General features: G+C 38.3%; 1 pseudogene; it reads right to left on the minus strand.

The window, feature by feature from the left end:
• Positions 1–10456: 10456 nt before the first annotated feature.
• LOC107689233 (alpha-N-acetylneuraminide alpha-2,8-sialyltransferase-like) overlaps positions 10457–18958 on the minus strand; it is an 11409-nt pseudogene continuing 2907 nt past the window's right edge.

The raw sequence follows: 18958 nt of genomic DNA on the forward strand, positions 1-18958 counted from the left end.
AGAGAGTGAAACATGGCAGCTGTGAAGTGGATGCTTGATCTCTTGATATCCTTCTTGGGGATGAAGTTCCCATCTGCAATTGTTCTTGAGTCAGTTACATAACTCGTGGAGTCCATGTCAAAAATGTAGCGATGCGTGAAGTAATGCTAATTCAGTTACTTCCGAATCAGGCAGCTTATGATCAATGCGGTGAATTTGCATGTTTAAGTTAACGAACTTGAATGAATCGGAGGCAAGTCCATTGGGGAAATGAATTCCACTCGCTAAATTCCTGATTCCTGCTGATGGTGTTTTGCCTGCCGAATTCGCCATTTAACTAGCTATTGAGCAATGCGAAAACTGCTGATAATACTGAGGGACCTTATATATGAATGCTTAGAAAGGTGTCGTATTCCTATAGGTAGATGGGGATCAGCTGAGAGTCAGCTGATGAGAGCTTGACTAACATGACCTGCCAGAACTAATGCCGAGTTCACACTGCACGATTTTCAAACTCGTCGGATCGCCATTGTTTTCACACTGCGTGACTATCTGGGGTAGCATTCAGTTGCTGCTGTGTTCACATTGCACGATGGATCGGCGACGGGGTTACACACTGCATGACTTCACAATAGGAAGAATCGCCGACAGCTCTGTCTGGTCTGCAAACTACGTTTCACAACAAAACACACGCGAGAAGTGATAAGGAAATAACGCGAGAACCCGTGTGCATCAGACCGGAGTTCTCGTGAGCAAGACTGTAATTATTAAAAAAAAATATATATAGCCCGCAAATTGTCTGTGAGCTGATTTCCAGCTACAAGGAGAAAAAGAAAAACAGATTATGCAGGAGGGAGATGCAGGGAACAGGGACTGGGTGTTCTGCAAAGAGAGTTGGAGGTAAATAACTGTTATGCTGATGTTGTGGCTGGTCAAGCAAATGTTTGTGCTTGTTTCTGTATGATATAATTGTTCAGATATCTATTAAAATACTGATATTCTGGTCTACACACTGCGTGATTGTCACTCGCGTGAACGAGCACCGATTTGCCTCCGATTTCGGGCATTTGTCAGCGATTTCGCAAAAAAACCTGTCGGCGAGTGAAAAATCGGGCTAAAATCGTGCAGTGTGAACTCGGCATAACGCTACGCTTGATTATTGACAGTAGACAATGGACCTTTTTTGGTCCTGCACCATAATGTTCATGATCTTATACATTGAAGCATTGTTCAGTATACAGTCAAACCAAAATTTATTCAGACACCTTCAACATTTCTCACATTATCACAGTTTATTCTCTATAGTTTAGAAAATGGTAATAAAATATGACAAGAACTCAGAGTTACACTGTGTCAGAACAAATTCAGCTGTTCAGTGTAATTGTTCTTATATCTATTAAAATACTGATATTCTGGTCTATAACTCCTCCCCGAACTTCCCTCTGCCCTGTATCTTGGTCTCTCATTGGCTGTAGGTCATCGCCAATGTAGTTTTCAGTCAGAACTAATTTCACACAGCGTGATTGTGAATCGCCGACAGCTCCAGATATTTAGCATGCCAAATATTTTGCGGGCGTCAGTGACGTGTCGGCGATGACCTCAGATCACGTCTTTGATAATTCACACTGCGTGATTGTCACTCGCGTGAACGAGCACCGATTTGCCTCCGATTTCGGGCATTTGTCAGCGATTTCGCAAAAAAACCTGTCGGCGAGTGAAAAATCGTGCTAAAATCGTGCAGTGTGAACTCGGCATAACGCTACGCTTGATTATTGACAGTAGACAATGGACCTTTTTTGGTCCTGCACCATAATGTTCATGATCTTATACATTGAAGCATTGTTCAGTATACAGTCAAACCAAAATTTATTCAGACACCTTCAACATTTCTCACATTATCACAGTTTATTCTCTACAATTTAGAAAATGGTAATAAAATATGACAAGAACAAACTGTCAGAACAAATTCATCTTGATAATGTCAGATCATTTTGATAGAAAGGTATGTAATGAATTAGGTTGAATAGCTGTCAGCTGTTAAATTTAAGTATACAATTAGATAATACCAATTTAGGTCAACAAATTACCAAGCAATGCTTAATTTTGTTCATTCTGTGGTGTAAAAAGTTTGCATTAGCAATTAAAGAAAAAACACTTAAGCAAAACATGGTCAGGTCAAAGTGTCTGAATCATTTTGTATCAGTTTTGCTGGTAGTCCACAGTATGAAGAACTTTTGGTTATAATATGTCACAGTTTATTTTATTTTGCTATCCTCACTTACATACATGATCTATAGTGTCCTGCACCCACTAGCAATGTAAAGTGTCTGAATAATTTTTGGTCCCAAATGTTTATACATTTTACTGGTAGTCCACTGTATGAAATTTTTTTTTGGGTATAATATGTCAGTTTATTTTGCTGCATCCACTAGTAAGAAATATCAAAAATTATATCTGGTGTCTGAATAATTTTTGGTTTGTCTGTATGTTTTCAGCTCGTGTGGCCTAAGGCCCTGGCTCCAAAAGTCTGGTCTATAATGTATCCTTGCATGTCTATTGTCTAATGGTCTTTGAGAAGGTTAGACCTGAATGAAACCTCAGTAGGAGTAGTACCAGAAGCACATAAAGAAGAACTCAATGGGCCTCATTCATGAAACACGAGCAGAACGAATTTGTGTAAATCGTTCGTAAAGCTCTTCTGACGTTAATTTTCGGATTCATGAAAGTGTTCGTTTTTTCAAAATGTTACTTGGTACGAAAGAATTCTACACCTACTCCTTACCACATGTAAATGGTGCCTAAAACGTTCTGTTCTTTTTGGCAAACTGATGACACTGAATTTTGATGCACTGCCATCATAATATATTACAAGTTCGTTTGCTCATTTTGTTTTTTTAGTTAATTAATTAATTAATTTTGTAGCTGAGAGTTGATAACTGTTTAGCTTTGTGTAAAACGCAGCGCTTATCACTGTCACTTTTTACCCAGCCGTCCAATCAATGGAGAAGGGGCAGGACAAATACTACACCGACCAATCATCCTACTTGTACAACAACTGAACAACAATAGAGAAGTTAATATTGATGGTTACTGCATTTTTATATTCAGTAATATTCTTCAAAATGAGATACTAGTAATACGTTACAGCCATGGATATTCCAAATTATAGCAATCAAAGCATCTCGGCTGGAAAAACGCTGTGCCACCAAAGTGTTCTCAAATACCACCAGCTGGTTGTTTTAAGAAGAGCGCTTGACATTTTTTCAGCTGGCTAAAAACACTTTGGTGGACACACGTTAATTGAATATTTATTGTTAGGCATATGGCCTATTAGTCTTTTTTGTATTTATGCAATATACTGGAGCCAAACCTGAGAAAATAGACCAGAATATTCCACTGCGTTCCTGGTCACGCAATTTGCGTAGCTGTAATTCATAGGCGGGGATTATGCTAATTGTGAATGAGCGTGCACGAGCGCCCTATTTACGAATGATTGGAATTCATTAACCATCGCCCCATTTGACGGAGGGCGTTTCTGAAGCTTGGTGCTGGAGACCGTCATAGTGACAACAGCGAATCACATTAGTCTTCTGGTGTTGCATGAGGCAATCTGATTGGCTGACGCCTGCGTTGGCGCTTGAAAAGTTGAAAAGTTTTCAAAGAGCAACGGACCCACAATTCATTTCGCCAACGCTCGACGTCACTCCATTCAAAGTAAACGAGAGGCGTTGACGTTGACGCCCCGTGTGAATGGGGCGTAATGCTGGCTTCACGTGCTATCGGAAATGTCCTATTTCCCACTTATGAAGTTGTGATTGCGAGCTTGTCGTATTCAAGTGCTTTAATGTCGGAAAGAATAAAATGTAGCATCCCATTGGTTCACTATCATAAACATTCACCACGCTACACATGCAGTTTGCTGACAATTCTGGAATTTCGGTCAAATACATGCTTATTTCACTGCTTATAAAACATACAGTATACTTCGAACGATCGTTCATATCTAGCCTATAAATACAATACTTTAGCGACGAGACAAAGGGATGTAGTTGTTGTGAGAACAGCATTGACAGCAGCAATGGTTGTCCACTCCACCATGTTTAACAATTATGACCCGCCCAACTTGGAAACTCTGGAATCAAAATTATTTCTTGAGACTTGAGAGGTGTTCTTGTCTAATTTCCGATTAGGAAACTCATATTTACGATAATTCCGATAGCACGTGAAGGCAGCATTACACATGTTTAACTATCAAATCTCATGTTTACGAAGCGTTTGTGAATCCGGAGGAGAGTTTTCTGGAAGGTCTGTTTTACACGCAAATTACTCAGAATTTACTCCTATATTTACGAATGTTTCATGAATGAGGCCCAATGTGTGCATGGGAGAAAAGTGAACAAGGGCATAATTAAAAATTATACTGTGTAATTAACGCCATCCACTACATAGTGTTTTAGTGGACTAAAAAGTTAATTTAGGCCCTGTTTACACCTAGTATTAAGAAGTATGTTGAGCTTATTCACTTTTGACAATTTCCGGAAGTAGGCGAAAACAACCGGATTGCTTTTGTAGTGTAGACGCTTATGTCGTCAAATAGCCACTAAAGACCGCCTACGCTCTAAGAATCTTTGCACACTGAGTCCGAAATCCTCGTTAAAAAATAAATACGACCTCATGTTGTGTCAGTCACGTTTACACATTGCCTCCGAAACTTTCGTCCATCATAAATTCGGATCAGGTTCGATTTTCTGCGTTTTTACATCCGTAGCAAGCATTTTGATAGGAAAGGATGGCAAATACGAAAAAAACACATACAAAAATTTCGGACTTAGTGTACAAGGACCTTCACTCTTAAACATTACAGGACTTTTGGTTTGAAAGCGAATGTTCTCTTACCAGTCCTGATTCTAACACAAACCCACATCGTTAGGCGTAGTTTTGCGGCTATCAGAGCAGAACATGTAAGCTGCTACTCTCCGTGTTATTTTCTGTTGTCTCATATGTAAATTGTGAGAGCTTATTTCGCAATATTAGATCAAAAGATAAGAAAAAGACCATACATACACCAGTCCATATAGACACTTCGCTCAAAGAAATCAGGAAAGTGGACAAAAGAGACAGATTAAAACAGCAGGTGTAAATGGGAATGTGAAAATCACAACTTGTGATCCTATTGACAAAAACGCTTCTTAATACCAGGTGTAAACAGGGCATTTGTGAGAGATTGGTGATGCCTCTGTGTTCTACTGAACGATGCAGATCCCTGCTGCAGGGATGTTTGTGTGTGTGGTCGGCTTTTTTTGTGAATGTAGTGTTGAACTGTTTTTCTATTGTTTGTAATGTGAAAAAGTGGGAAATGAGTTTCCCCTTCACGGCTTTCTAACCTAAACTAACCTAACCTCAATTTGACTCTTAAAATAATTTATTTAGAAAAACTAGAACATTTTGGGAAATCAATCAATTCTTCAGGTAGTAATTCTTCAGCAGTGTCTTGCAATGCTAAAATATGTGAGTGGAATGCATTACTATACTGATACAATAACCAATGGAGATTGTGATGGTGCTTAGTGGAGAGGAGTGGATCTTAGGATCAAGATGTCAATAATTGGAATTAAGAAGGCCAACTTGCCTCTCATGCATGCCATTTCATACGAGAAGGCTGCTAAAATTGTAACATTTTGTTTGTGAAGTACAAGATAAGTAAATATGCATGTGCATTCTGTTGCATGGATCCCACAAAAGATTTGCGCAACAGGATGCTCTTTGTCAGACATTGCTTTTCTCATGCTCATAGTCACAAAATAAACCAGACCTCAGGCCTTAAGCATAACAGCTGCATACACACAAAATGGAATTTATGAAGTGCTAGCTACATTTCAAGTAAAAGTAACTAACCACAATCATATATAACTGTTATATGCATAGAAAATGGCGAAGTGTATGCCATTACCTAATAATATTGCCAACTGCAAATGGAAAGGCACTTTAGAATGGTTATGTGGGTGTTTAAATTGCTTCTGCTTATTTGCATTGCTGTCTTTCCACAGCCCCCAGTTGGCTTATTTAAAAGAAAAAAAAAAGCCATTATAAACGTTCACCTCACTGGAGCCTCAGTGTAGCTGCAATACTTCCAACCTGAACACCCACGCCAGTACAAAACATATGATTATTTTAGAGGACAAAACCTCCGCTACAGACGTGGAACATTAGGGAATAAAGAATATTGTGTAATAAAGTTTGCTTTATATCGGATTTGTATATGCTGATATGTATATGGAATTACACATTTTTTGTGACCACATGGATTCTTATGTACTGATAATAAAGGAGAATGTTCTGGGTTGAATAGTGTTGAGAAAACTGTAGCTTCCCTAAATACACACTATATAAAAGAGGTGATTTTTTTTTTGGCACCAAAACTATATATAAATGTGTGGATATTTATTATTAAAGGGGTCATATGACGTTGCTAAAAAGAGCATTATTTTGTGTATTTGGTGTAATGCAATGTGTTTATGTGGTTTAAGGTTAAAAAAACACATTATTTTCCACATACTGTACATTATTGTTTCTCCTCTATGCCCCGCCTGTCTGAAACGCGTCGATTTTTACAAAGCTCATAGGTCTGAAAAGCGAGGTGTGCTCTGATTGGCCAGCTATCCAGTGCGTTGTGATTGGCCGAATACCTCAAGCGTGTGACGGAAATGTTACTCCCCTTACCATACTGTGATGCCGTGTCCCGGCGCGACAAAACAAAACCAGTAAAACCCATTATAAACGAGGCATTTGTTGCATCCATTGGGGACATAATGACTTATAATAATTACTTATACTGTCTTTTTACGCGTTGCGTATCGTGCTGCGTAAACATGAAACCATGTCTGCATTTGTGATCGGAGAAATTACCATATGACCCCTTTAATATTTATTTATAGCTCTCCATTATGTCTCTCAGTAGCCTGTCCAACAAATAACACCTTTGATCAATTTAATCAGTCTTTTGGCCATCTGCAAGGAGACAGCTGGGTCCTGACATTAAAAATGTATTGAACAGGAAATATATGTTTTGCGATTTAAAATGGAGTGCTTCATCTGAGGTCATTTAGACACTGTTATTCATAGACTTCACACATACTGCAGCAAATGAGTTGACAGGACGTCTTTATTTTTTGAAAGCAGTGTGTTTGCTTTTTTTCTTATCACATTTTCAATATTGGCATAACCCAGGTGGCACGTAAGCAACATCCAGCTCTGTTCCTGTTTATTGTTAGTAGATTGTGACATGCTCAAGTACAAACACCAACTGCTTGAGCCAAGAAGATTGACATGATAGGACACATTTACAGCTTAGTGGAGTAAAATGTACTTAAGTATCTAAGATCCAAGCTCCCGTGAGCTTCATCAATGAATTTAACAGTGAATAGTACAGTTGAGGTAAGCTCAGTTTCAGCAGGGCACACACCCTCATATGGCTCAAAGGGCGGAACGTAAAATACATAATTGTGAGTTTTTCACTCAAAATCAGTTTAAAAAACCAATTACATATCACAGTCGTGCATGCCTACTTGCAAACTACTACCTCACTCATTCACAATACTGAACAGCGCAAAAAGGTGCAAAGAAAAAAATAATCATCAGCTCCAGCATTTAACACTTTCCCCAGCTTCATGTACACTAAAGTTGTGGTTTTCTGGCAATTAAGCAATGTTAAAAAATTACAGTAATGTACGTTGGTCCTTCTACAACCGTATGCTAGCATATTTTGAAACTCATATCCAACACATTATCATAAATCATAATAAATGATTAAATCAATAGGTCTTTCTACATTTCTACACGTCATCCTTGGTTGAAAATTTTTAAAGGGTTACTCTACCCCAAAATGAAAATGTTGTCATTAATCACTTACCTCCATGTCATTCCAAACCCGTAAAAGCTTGGTTCGTCTTCGGAACACAATTTAAGATATTTTGGATGAAAACCAGGAGGCTTGTGACGGTCCCATTGACTGCCAAGTAAATTACACTGTCAAGGTCCAGAAAAGTATGAAAAGCATCGTAAGAATAGTCCATCTGCTATCAGTGGTTCAATCTGAATTTTATGAAGCGACGAGAATACTTTTTGTACGCGAAGAAAACAAAAATAATGACTTTATTCAACAATTCGTCTCCTCTGTGTCTCTCCGCATCAACGTAGCACCATTTTGGAGAATAACCACTGAACGCAAGCAGCGTACGCTCTTCTGTGTCAGCCGCGACAGAAGGATACGTTTTCTACGTGTATTTACGCTTTGATTTGAATGAAAACAGCGCATCCGTACAGCGCGGCTGAGATAGAAGAGCGTACGCTGCTTGCGTCCAGCGGACAATTACAAGCCTCCCGGTTTTCATCCAAAATATCTTAAATTGTGTTCCGAAGATGAACAAAGCTTTTACGGGTTTGGAACGACATGGAGTTAATGACAAAATTTTCATTTTGGGGTGGAGTATCCCTTTAAAAACAATTCAGTGAGGTGATTTAAGTCTGAGTTTGGGGGGAAAATAAATAATCCTTAGATCTGTTTAAAAACTTGTCCTTGATAAAATAATGTCTATAGCCTTTTTAATACTGATAAAGGCACTCGTTGGCTTAAAGTGTGAAAATATGGTAATGAGAATTTCTGGAGATACTCAAATGAGTGCACACATTTCCTTTGCTATCAAAGCGAGTCTCCAAAAACCTGCTAAGAACAAGTCCAGGTCATAGTTCACCCCATTTTTTTCATGATCACTAACACTTCTAGAATTAAGCTCAAGCATTCATGCTCCATTATTTGTTGCACTGTATTTTATTCAAGCCACTTTTTTAAATTATCATTTCAGTTTTAGATTTTTTTTAGATTATGATAATGAGGACATGGACGGGAAATGTTCTCAATTGTAATTTTTCCTCTTGATTGGGGTGAAATGTGACCGGGTAATGTATTTTTTGAGATTCAACCATTACATAGCTCATAGTAGAGCTTCCCTACATTAATGCACAAGCAATATGTATACACAACAACTAGCTAAAAATGAACTCATTTCAATCAGTTTCAAGTACACAATCTCAGTTTTGCCATGAGGGACGCCATAGCGTAGGAGAATCTCGCGAAGCAAGTTAGTTAAGCTGTTTTACATCTAGCTACCTGAATGCAAAAACACCTGCTTTAAATGGCATTTAAAGGCAACTCTGTTCTCCCATTAAAGGAATCGTTCACCTTAAAATAATTTTTTTTGTCATTTACTCACCCTCATGTCCTTTCAGATCCATAAGACAAATCTGAGAGATTTTTGTCCCTCCATTGAAAGCCCATTACACCAAAACTTTGACGTTTCAGAAAGCTCAAACGAAAACCAATGAGGTTTGTTATCAGGCATCAAGAAAGTATGGTTGGGCTTGCATTTACCATATTTGAGATGCTCACATGCACATATATGTGCGTTGATCAATCTTTATGTATATCTTTTAATCTTTATGCCTCTTCAAAAGGCTCGGATTAAACTGCTTGATTGCTTTTACAATGTCTTATGTCTTTTTTTTTTAAGCATGAACAATTTCAAACTTTCAGTCGATCTCAAAACTCTCAGGTTTCATTTAAAATATCTTAATTTGTTTCAAAGATGAAAGAAATGGGTTTTTCATGACATGGGGTGAGTAGTTGATGACAATGGTCATTTTTGGGTGATCTAACCCTATAAATACTGAGGTCTCTGGCTTCAAATCAACATAATAGTGCATCCTCCTACCAGTCGTACCTATTATAACTGTCTGTCAGTGATATAGTTAGACTAAGCAGGAGTGCATGTGTTACAGCTTGCACCTACAAATTTAAACCTAATTCCCTGTGTGCAGTTTAACAACAACAAAAAATAAGTCAAGGAAACAAGTTACTGGGCAGACTACCAAAATGGCTGCCCATACATTCAGAGAAACCCTGATTCTTGTGGAAATAGTAACAAAACTGGTGATTGAGTATTTACACGTTCCGGACCAGGTGTCCAGCACCTTAACAGGCAACAAAACGTTCATCGTATGATTGGTGCCCCTTCAACCATGTGATAAGGGATCATTGCACCACGTCGTAACATCTAATGACTGAATTCAAACACATACAAATAACACAAATAATAATTAAAGATGCTGCCACAGTAGTCACCGCGAACTCTGTCATACTTTTTTCATTGGTACACAAACAATTCACTCTCTCTTCTACAGAATATAGGCCTCCATCCATTTTGTGGAAGTCTTCCAACTGGATGTGGTCTCTCAGCCCATGAGTTCCCCCTCCAAGCTTGACAAAACACTATGGTCATGCAAGACCTCATAACTGATCTAGACTGACCAGGTGGCTCTCGGTAAATGTTCTACTTCACTGAATGTCAAAAATAAATAAAACTAGAAATGTACTCACAATAATATGTGAACTGCAGCCTTCACTTTAAACCGGTCTCTGTACATTCAATTCCCAACTTCCCTTTTTCAGGCAAAACCTGTATTTGTACACTGATTTGTATATATGCAAACACTGCGAGTAAGAGTTTCACATTATTCCTTATTCCATTTCCTCCAGAGAAACAAGTGTTCAAGACAAAACGAAACAAAAATACGCCAAACGATCAAAGCATTGCTCCCAATTTCTGAGTTCCTATTTAAAGTTCTTAAGAGATTGTTTGAATCAGCCCCTTCCCCATTCTCTCTTTATATTAAGTGAACAAATAGTCCTTAGATTCAAAAGTCCAACTGCTGGAGGATGCAGTTTAAATGGGTCACATGACACCTGAGTCCCTCATCACCCCGGGACTTCTACAAATGGACACAACAAGCTTCCAGTGAGCGCATACTTGAGGATGGGTACACATGCAAGTCTTTACAACAGTCCCTTGGCAACAAGAGGGTGGGGGTGTGTTGGTAGCAGTTGAGGTTCAAGCATATAGACACCAAAGAGAGGCCCAGCTTTGGGGGTGGGGCATCACCTCACAACCCACAGTATTCTCATGCTAATCACAGGATGGCTGTCCGTTTCCTGTGGGGATATGCGGAGTTGCCCTGGCAACACTTCCACTTATTTTTCCTTCCTTTTTCCTGTCCTCCTTTGTTATGCACAATCGCCGACCCGCATACGCAGCGTGCCTCTCTTATGCAAGTGCCAGAGTTGCAAAAATTCCTCAGGCATGGCGTGAAATCTTGAGGATGGGAGAATGTTGTCATAATAATGGTGGCTGACCGGCCGCTCATCCAGTCCCACCGAAAATGGCCAGAAACCATAAGCGGTCACCTCTTCACACAAGCCAAGGGCAAGGCTCACCAGGAACAACCCTGTGGACAGCCGTTTTCCATGGACGCCGTGGTTCTTCCAGAATCGACCAACGTTTTTAAGGAAGTCCGGGTTGGCAAACAGGACAGTCTGGTTGGAGGCGGAGTCTGCAAGGGCGTGGTATGCCCGCAGGGAGGGGTCAGTGCCGGGCTTCATGGAGAACGCTGGTATGTAGATGTAGCTGGAACCATATGCCTTCATACTCTCTACGAAGGATTTGCGGGACCATAGTAGGTTCTGAAAGCTGATAGTGAAAAAAAGAGGAACAATAAACATTTTTTTTCTACTTTAATGTCAAGTAAAAAATGTGTAAAAAATATTCTTTCTGTAACCAAACTGTTTTATTTAAAGATACTGTGGCCACAATGGATGAATGAATGAATGAATTCAGAAATCAAATAGACCCTGAATCTAACTGTCAGTCTATTACTGAGCCACGGTTAACTTTAGCTCTATTTATATTGTATTTTGTTAAACATCCTGTTATTTCCTTGGCATTGTGTGAATAGTCAAGTTATAATGAATAAAGTGTCTGAGCTTGAGCTTGTTTCTGAATGTCTCATATACCTTTAGGAACACTCACATTACAACACAAGCATATTAATATGCTGTTTTTAATAATATAAAAAAAAATGTTTAAGAAAAATGACCATGGTATTAACAGGGCACTTTGGAGATCTCCTGCCAGCTAATGCAAGAAGTAAACAAGCTAATCCACTAAGAAAGGTCGATATTCATCCCTCAAGACATGTAGTCAGCTGTCTGGAGATCTGTGTGTCCTTTTCTGACCATTCTGTCTCTGTTTTCCTGCTGTTGCTGCTAACTTCCCCAGAAACCACAATAGTTACCAGCTGTTTCACATAGAAGGGCTTTATGAACTCTATCAGACAACAGAATGCATTGTAATTGTAAAGTAAGATGAATAAAATATGGACAAACTTGTAATAGAAAAAACATGGTTCAGTAGAATGAGAGAAAAAATTATTTTATTGAAACAATCACAGTATTGCAGAAGAACAAATATATGAATAAAAAAAAATACCAAGTCAAAACAACGTGATTTATCAGATGTTTGACTCTTGGACTAAAATGATAGATAAATGGATTACCCATTTAGGGATGTCAAAAGTATTGGTACAAAGTCAGTACTAAAATAATTGGAATAAAAAAGATCCTCTCTTTTCTTCGGCTTGCTCCCTTTACCAGGGGTCGCCACAGCGGAGTGATCCGCACAACCGATTTGGCACGTTTTACGCCAGATGCCCTTCCTGCCGCAAACCAGCCCTGAGAGTGCATTAACTCGTGCAATCCCAGTGCTGGGACACACTCACTCACTCACTCATTCACACACACACACTCACTACGGCCAATTTACTTTGTCCAATTAATCGGAATAAAAAAGATCATTATAATTGAACAATTTAAATTTTGATTAAATTCAGCAGTGCTGTCACCAAAGCAAAGCCTGCTGTGACAAAAACAATAGTGTGCATCTATTATGAAAACTACAGAAATCTCCAGGTAGAGCAGAAAGGTGCTGCCATGAATCTAAATCATTGTTTCCATTGTTATCGGTATACTGAAATGTTGTTATTGTAATTAAATAAAGTATCATAAGTGAACCATATAACCCCCCTATAGACAAAAAAAAATAAATAAGTGAAGAGGAGAAGACACGTACTTCTTTTCAATAATGCTAGGATTCGCGCTCACCAGGTGTGTTCTGGTACCAACATCAGTGGTGTACTCTTTGGACAGAGGAGGAAGGTTACATCTAGAGGTAGAGGAGATGAAGAAAGATTGCAGAAAAAGTTTTGCTGGGAGTGATGTTTTTCAGTTTGTCACAAGAAAGCATTGTTTCTTACAGTAAATACAATAATAAAAGTCCCAGGTCTTATTGTGATGCTACTGATACATTTAGCTACACATTAACACTTTGCCTATCACAGGTTAGCACAGGTCAGCAACCGGCTAATTAAGGTCTTCAGGATCACTAAATCTTCTACGCAGGTGTATTGGAGATAAACGCTGCAAGAAAAGTGGCCCTCCAGCAGCAGTATTGGACACTCTTGGGTTAGCACTAGCAACAGAATCTAGCCCCTGATTCACTGATACTCTCTGTGACCATCAAGCTCTGAGCTTGACCTGACAAGAAAATGACCAAGTTAAAAGACCAAGCTGACCTGAGCAATTATCAATCTCTCCTGTCCTCTTCTGTGTTTCTGCTGCCAAGGCCACTTAGTACCAATACATCTCCAATAATAATCAGTAACCACTTTTTCACACTACACACACACACACACACACACACACAACCAACCACCACCTGCATGCACTCCTCCTATTCTTCTCCCATTCCTTAGAACATGATCCTCTCCCATCTTCTACAGAGACTACACTGCTGTTACTAAAGGGCCTTTCGCACCGCTTTAGTTCCAGAACTAAATGTACAGTACTAAAGTACTGGGACGATTTTGCGCGAACTATTTCCCAGTACTATTTAAAGGGTTGCATTCGCACCGACAGTGTGAACTACGAACCGATCGACTGCGACGTCATTTGTGCGCGGCGTTCAACAATGGAAACAAATAAAAACAACGTTAAGAACAGGAGGATAGAGGACGCTGTGATCGGAGCTGTGTTTTTGTTGTGTCTCGCGGGTTTCACAATAATGGACATGGAAAGTCGACGTATACGTAAAGCGATTGAAAGAACGGAAATTTTTTATCGCGAATAATGCGCTGTCACTTTAATTCAGCGCGTGCAGCACAGCAGAAATAGACTCCGTGCGGAAACGATCGCAGCATAACTAACTGCTGCAGACGCACCGCTCCTGGAGCGCACTGCCGGACCGCAATCGCGTGCAGTGTGAACGCTCACTTCTATCTGTATTAGACGGAACTGTTAACGACGACGGTGAACAAGAGGGAGAATGTGACCACTGTGCTCAGTCAAAATAAAAGTCCGTCGCGCCGTCAAAATAAAAGTAAAAATAATAAAAAATATGGCGATATATCTGTCGACCACTAATATATTTTATATATATATATATATATATATATATATATATATATATATGTATATGTATATATGAGGAAGCTGCAATGGTGTATCCTAGCAACACAAAAACAGTGGGAGTTACACAAATGGGTCAAAGCAATACAGAGTCTCACACACACACACAGTACATTTCCATTTGTTTCTTTTGATGAATACATATTCAAATCATGGTTACTTCAATATTCATATGCTTCAAAGTGCGGTGAACCTCTGAGTAAAACTGAATCGATGAAAAGACCCTTTGTAAGACTGCCGATTAACTTTACATTACAGGCCACAATTTCATCTCACATTCATAATTAAACACTCATCATCAGACATTTTCCTTCTACAGGAGTTATAGACAAACCAAGAAAAAGCCACAAATTCCAAAGCAGATTTTTGTTGTTGTTGTTGTTGTTGTGCTTATCAGTTTTTCAGAGTATTGTGGGTAGATGGCAGGAAGTTGATACACAATGGGCAGATTTGGCCAGGATGCCGAGGTCACACCTCTTCCTCTAGATATCCTAATCAACCATCGATAGATGAAATTTACTTAGTGTATTGCTAAGTGGTTGCAATAGTTTTTTGTATGGTTTCTTACTGGTCCAGAGCAGAAGGAGAAGGGCTTACCCCATAGTCTGTATCACATTATGATCCCTACATATGGCTTGGGTCTACTAAAAACTCAACAGACTTGGTGTGTTAATACAGAATGTATCTGTTATGTTGTCAAAGATGTGCAGCTATACTATATATATTCTACTTCAGAGTCATATCAAATACTAAAACAGACATTTTAGTATCCATTTGTTTAGACACATACATCATACATGACATATTACTAGTAAGCATATGACATTTTGACTTGACACTGTACAGTGCGACATACGCACGTGCTACGAAAAAACTGGTCTGTGCGATGAATAAATTTACCACTGTAGCACGCGTGCGATACAGTTTTGCATGTTCATAACACAGCCGCTTAATAGTGTGAAGTGAGTTCGTTGTGCTTGTTTGTGTGTGAGATTGATTATACTTGGTAGTTAGGGGTGTGCGATATGACGATTTTTGATCATGGACGATTAAAATGTCTCCACGATCTGCTTTTGAAGAAATATCGTTGTTTCGTGCTACAGCGCACATTCTATCAGCTGCAGTTCTGGCGCCTCCCTCCGTCTCAATGTAATGTACAACGCCACATGCATTCACATCAGTGTTAGCTCAGCGGTAGTTACTCTCACGGGACACTGCACTTATGCGCAATCACAAAACTACATTATTTCATCAGCTTTAAAGCAATACCGGTTAAACATTTAATTCACGTGCTGTTCTGCATTCGCTTTTTCTGAGCGTGTACTCATGAAGCGCCACTGAGAGCCTGTCAAAAAGCACCTGATTATTGGACCAAGTTGTCTTTCGCGTCTGATTGATTTTGCGTCTAATACTGTCAAAAACACACAAGGTTTACATATAAACACAGTTGGTTATGTCTAAAATTAAAGTAAACAGTTAAGAGAGAAACGCGTGAAGCTCTTAAAGGGACAGTAGCTACTAAACATGCTGCCGACTGTCATTAAAGGGATTGTTCACCCAAAAAATGTAATTTCCGTCATTATTTACTCACTCACATTTTGTCCCAAGCCTGTATTAATTTCTTTCTTGTGCTGAACACAAAAGAAGATATTTTGAAGAATGTGAGTAACCAAACAGTAGCTGGTTCACACTGACTTTTACAGTAGGAAGAAAATACCAGCAACTGCTTGGTTACCCACATTCTTCAAAAATAACTTTTATGTTCAACAGATGAAATAAACTAATTCAGGTTTAAAACAACTTGAGTAAATGATGGTATAAAAATGAAACACTATGACAGAATTGAAAGACAGATGACATAATTTTCATTTTTGGTGAATTATTCTTTTAATGTTAATAAAACAACAAAACAGAAAAAAAATCACTCACTGCTCTTGACTGATGAACTTATCATCAGTATAATTAATTATATATAGGCTAGTGTATATAGTGTTTTATTTTAATATGTGTTCATTCAATTTCTTGAATGTTACTGCTCAATATTGTACCTGAAAAATAAAGCACTGTTTGTTTTATTTGTATATAAAACATATAATATATAATATATTAAAATATATAAACAATTTTTGTGATGGTTTGTATTTTTTGTGCTCTGTATGGAACATCAGTGCCTGTTTAAGTGATGAACTCCATTACTTGTGTTTGTGTCACAGAAGTGAGTACACCCCTCACATTTTTGTAAATATTTTATTATATCTTTTCATGTGACAACACTGAAGAAATGACACTTTGCTACAATGTAAAGTAGTGAGTCAATGGCAACCACCAACTGTTTGATTACCAGCAATCTTCAAAATATCTTCTTTTATATTCAACATAAGAAAGCAACTCATACAGGTTTGGAACGACATGAGGGTGAGTAAATGATGACAGAATTTTCATTTTTGGGTGAACTATCCCTTTAATATGGCAATTAATCATGAATGAATAATGCAGCAAAATGCTAGCAAATGCACTTTGGGTTCTTTGGGCTGTCATTGCAAAGGGTTGTTAAATAGACGAGAAATGCACATCATCATGCTTCAACTTTTCTTCAGTGATTCTGGCATTCCCACAGTAGGAACCAATGTAGTGAAACTCAGTTTATTTTCAGTTTACCACTAAAAAAATAGCTAAAAAGGCTGAAGGAGCATAAATCATTGAAAAAAATATGCCTGTCTGGAACAAACATTGAAGCATCCCATTGTGTTTATACTATATATCAGCACTCTCTGAATGAATTAAAGAACAGGAATGAACTACTGTATATTTTAACCTGTAAATGTTCTAATCTGTTGTTTCAGGGATTCTGATTCTCAAACATTACTGGAAGATGTTTTTAGTTAATGCAATGATCTACACCTATGCTTACAGGAAAATCCACTTTAAATAATTAATCTTTTGGACACCAGTTGGTAAAACGTCATGCAAAAATCTCTAGAAGAATAAAGCTCTAGTAAGATCATATCAGTGCTGTCTTATCTGGCATCAGTGATACATAATGTTCTGATAAACATTACAAGCAGATGGTTAAACTCAATTTCAGTAAGTCTGACGTATGCTGAAACATAATACTGAGAATGACAGTGAACGTCATTTAAGAATATGCGTGTAAAAATTTTTATCTTTTTAATGGCTTTTCTGGTCACAAAAGAACCATTTACGACTAAATGTACTATACAATTATTCATTGACCCCTTTTAGTTAAAAAAACAAAACAAAAAAAAACACTGTCCATAGAAACATGGCTGCATAACCCATAGATCTCATTGAATAAATGTACTAAATCACAGTGTAACTACATTAGAGTGAGGCAGGCGTTGTGTGTTTGTGCGTCCATCAATAATGAGCGTGGGCTCTGAGACAGTGTAGGAGGAACACTGCGACTGAAAGGCGGCATGGTGCCCAGTACAGGACAATCAGGACCCAGGCGGGTATCTCTCCCATGCCTGTTTATTTTTAGAAGACGGAGTGCTGGGCTGAGCTTCATGGAGAGTGGGGGTGGAAAGAAAAAAAAAAAAGGACCAACTGCTTCGCTTTCAAACACTTACACATTAATAATTATATATTTTTTTTTTGTAGCAAAAACATTCCAGACATTTATCTGTAAGTTCAGTAACTGAAAAATATGTTCAATTAGATTTAAAACACCATAAGTGTGCTGTCACTTTTCTAAGTGATCAAACTTTTATTTGGTGTGCAATTAAATGCACAACAACAAAATACCTACTAATACTGTAATACTGAAAGAAACAACAGTATTTGCTCTCTCACGATTCAGTGTAAAATTCTTGTTTTGGTTCTGCTGAATTTTTGGCTAACCATACTTATGTGTGCATGTTGAGCATATAACCTTGAATTAACAGGAATTTGGAACAGTACACTCTTCTGTCATGCATTAAAAATTGTATTAGGATGACGAATGAATGTGAAAATACAGTGATACCAAGGAAGTCAACACAAGGACGTATTATCTGTTTAATATTAGTTTTACTATTTTTAGTCTTACTAAGCTGATGCCAGACTTGGATTCAGATAAATAATTGCATTTCACAAGAATCACCAGTCACACTTACTAGATCTATATCCCAGCATAAAGATGAGGCAGCAAAATCTAGTCATATTTTTTTGCCTCATTGACTTTTATGAAAGACAGTACCTGAACAAAGATTGGGTAGGTTTCATTGGTGACCGTGTGATAATGGTAGATCTCCCCATCGTACCACAAGACTTTGCCTATTGGCGAGTTCTCCTTAGTAACAGCAAACATCCTCTTTGGGTCACAGCATTCTGTCAGCAGCTTCCTGTCAAGAAAGAAAATGAGATTTTATGACACTGATTATTGGAAGCAGAAGTAAAGGCTTTTGAATTAGTCATTTCAAATTGACTGGGAACAAATGCACATTTTTGTAAGCACAAAGTCTTTTATTCAGCAAAAAGATTTCTGTGCAATTACACTTAAAGGGGTCATATGATGCGATTTCAAGTTTTCCTTTCTCTTTGGAGTGTTACAAGCTGATTGTGCATAGA

The sequence above is a fragment of the Sinocyclocheilus anshuiensis genome, unplaced genomic scaffold (assembly GCF_001515605.1).
Source record: "Sinocyclocheilus anshuiensis isolate Anshui unplaced genomic scaffold, SAMN03320099.WGS_v1.1 scaffold882, whole genome shotgun sequence".
Classification (NCBI taxonomy): Eukaryota; Metazoa; Chordata; class Actinopteri; order Cypriniformes; family Cyprinidae; genus Sinocyclocheilus; species Sinocyclocheilus anshuiensis.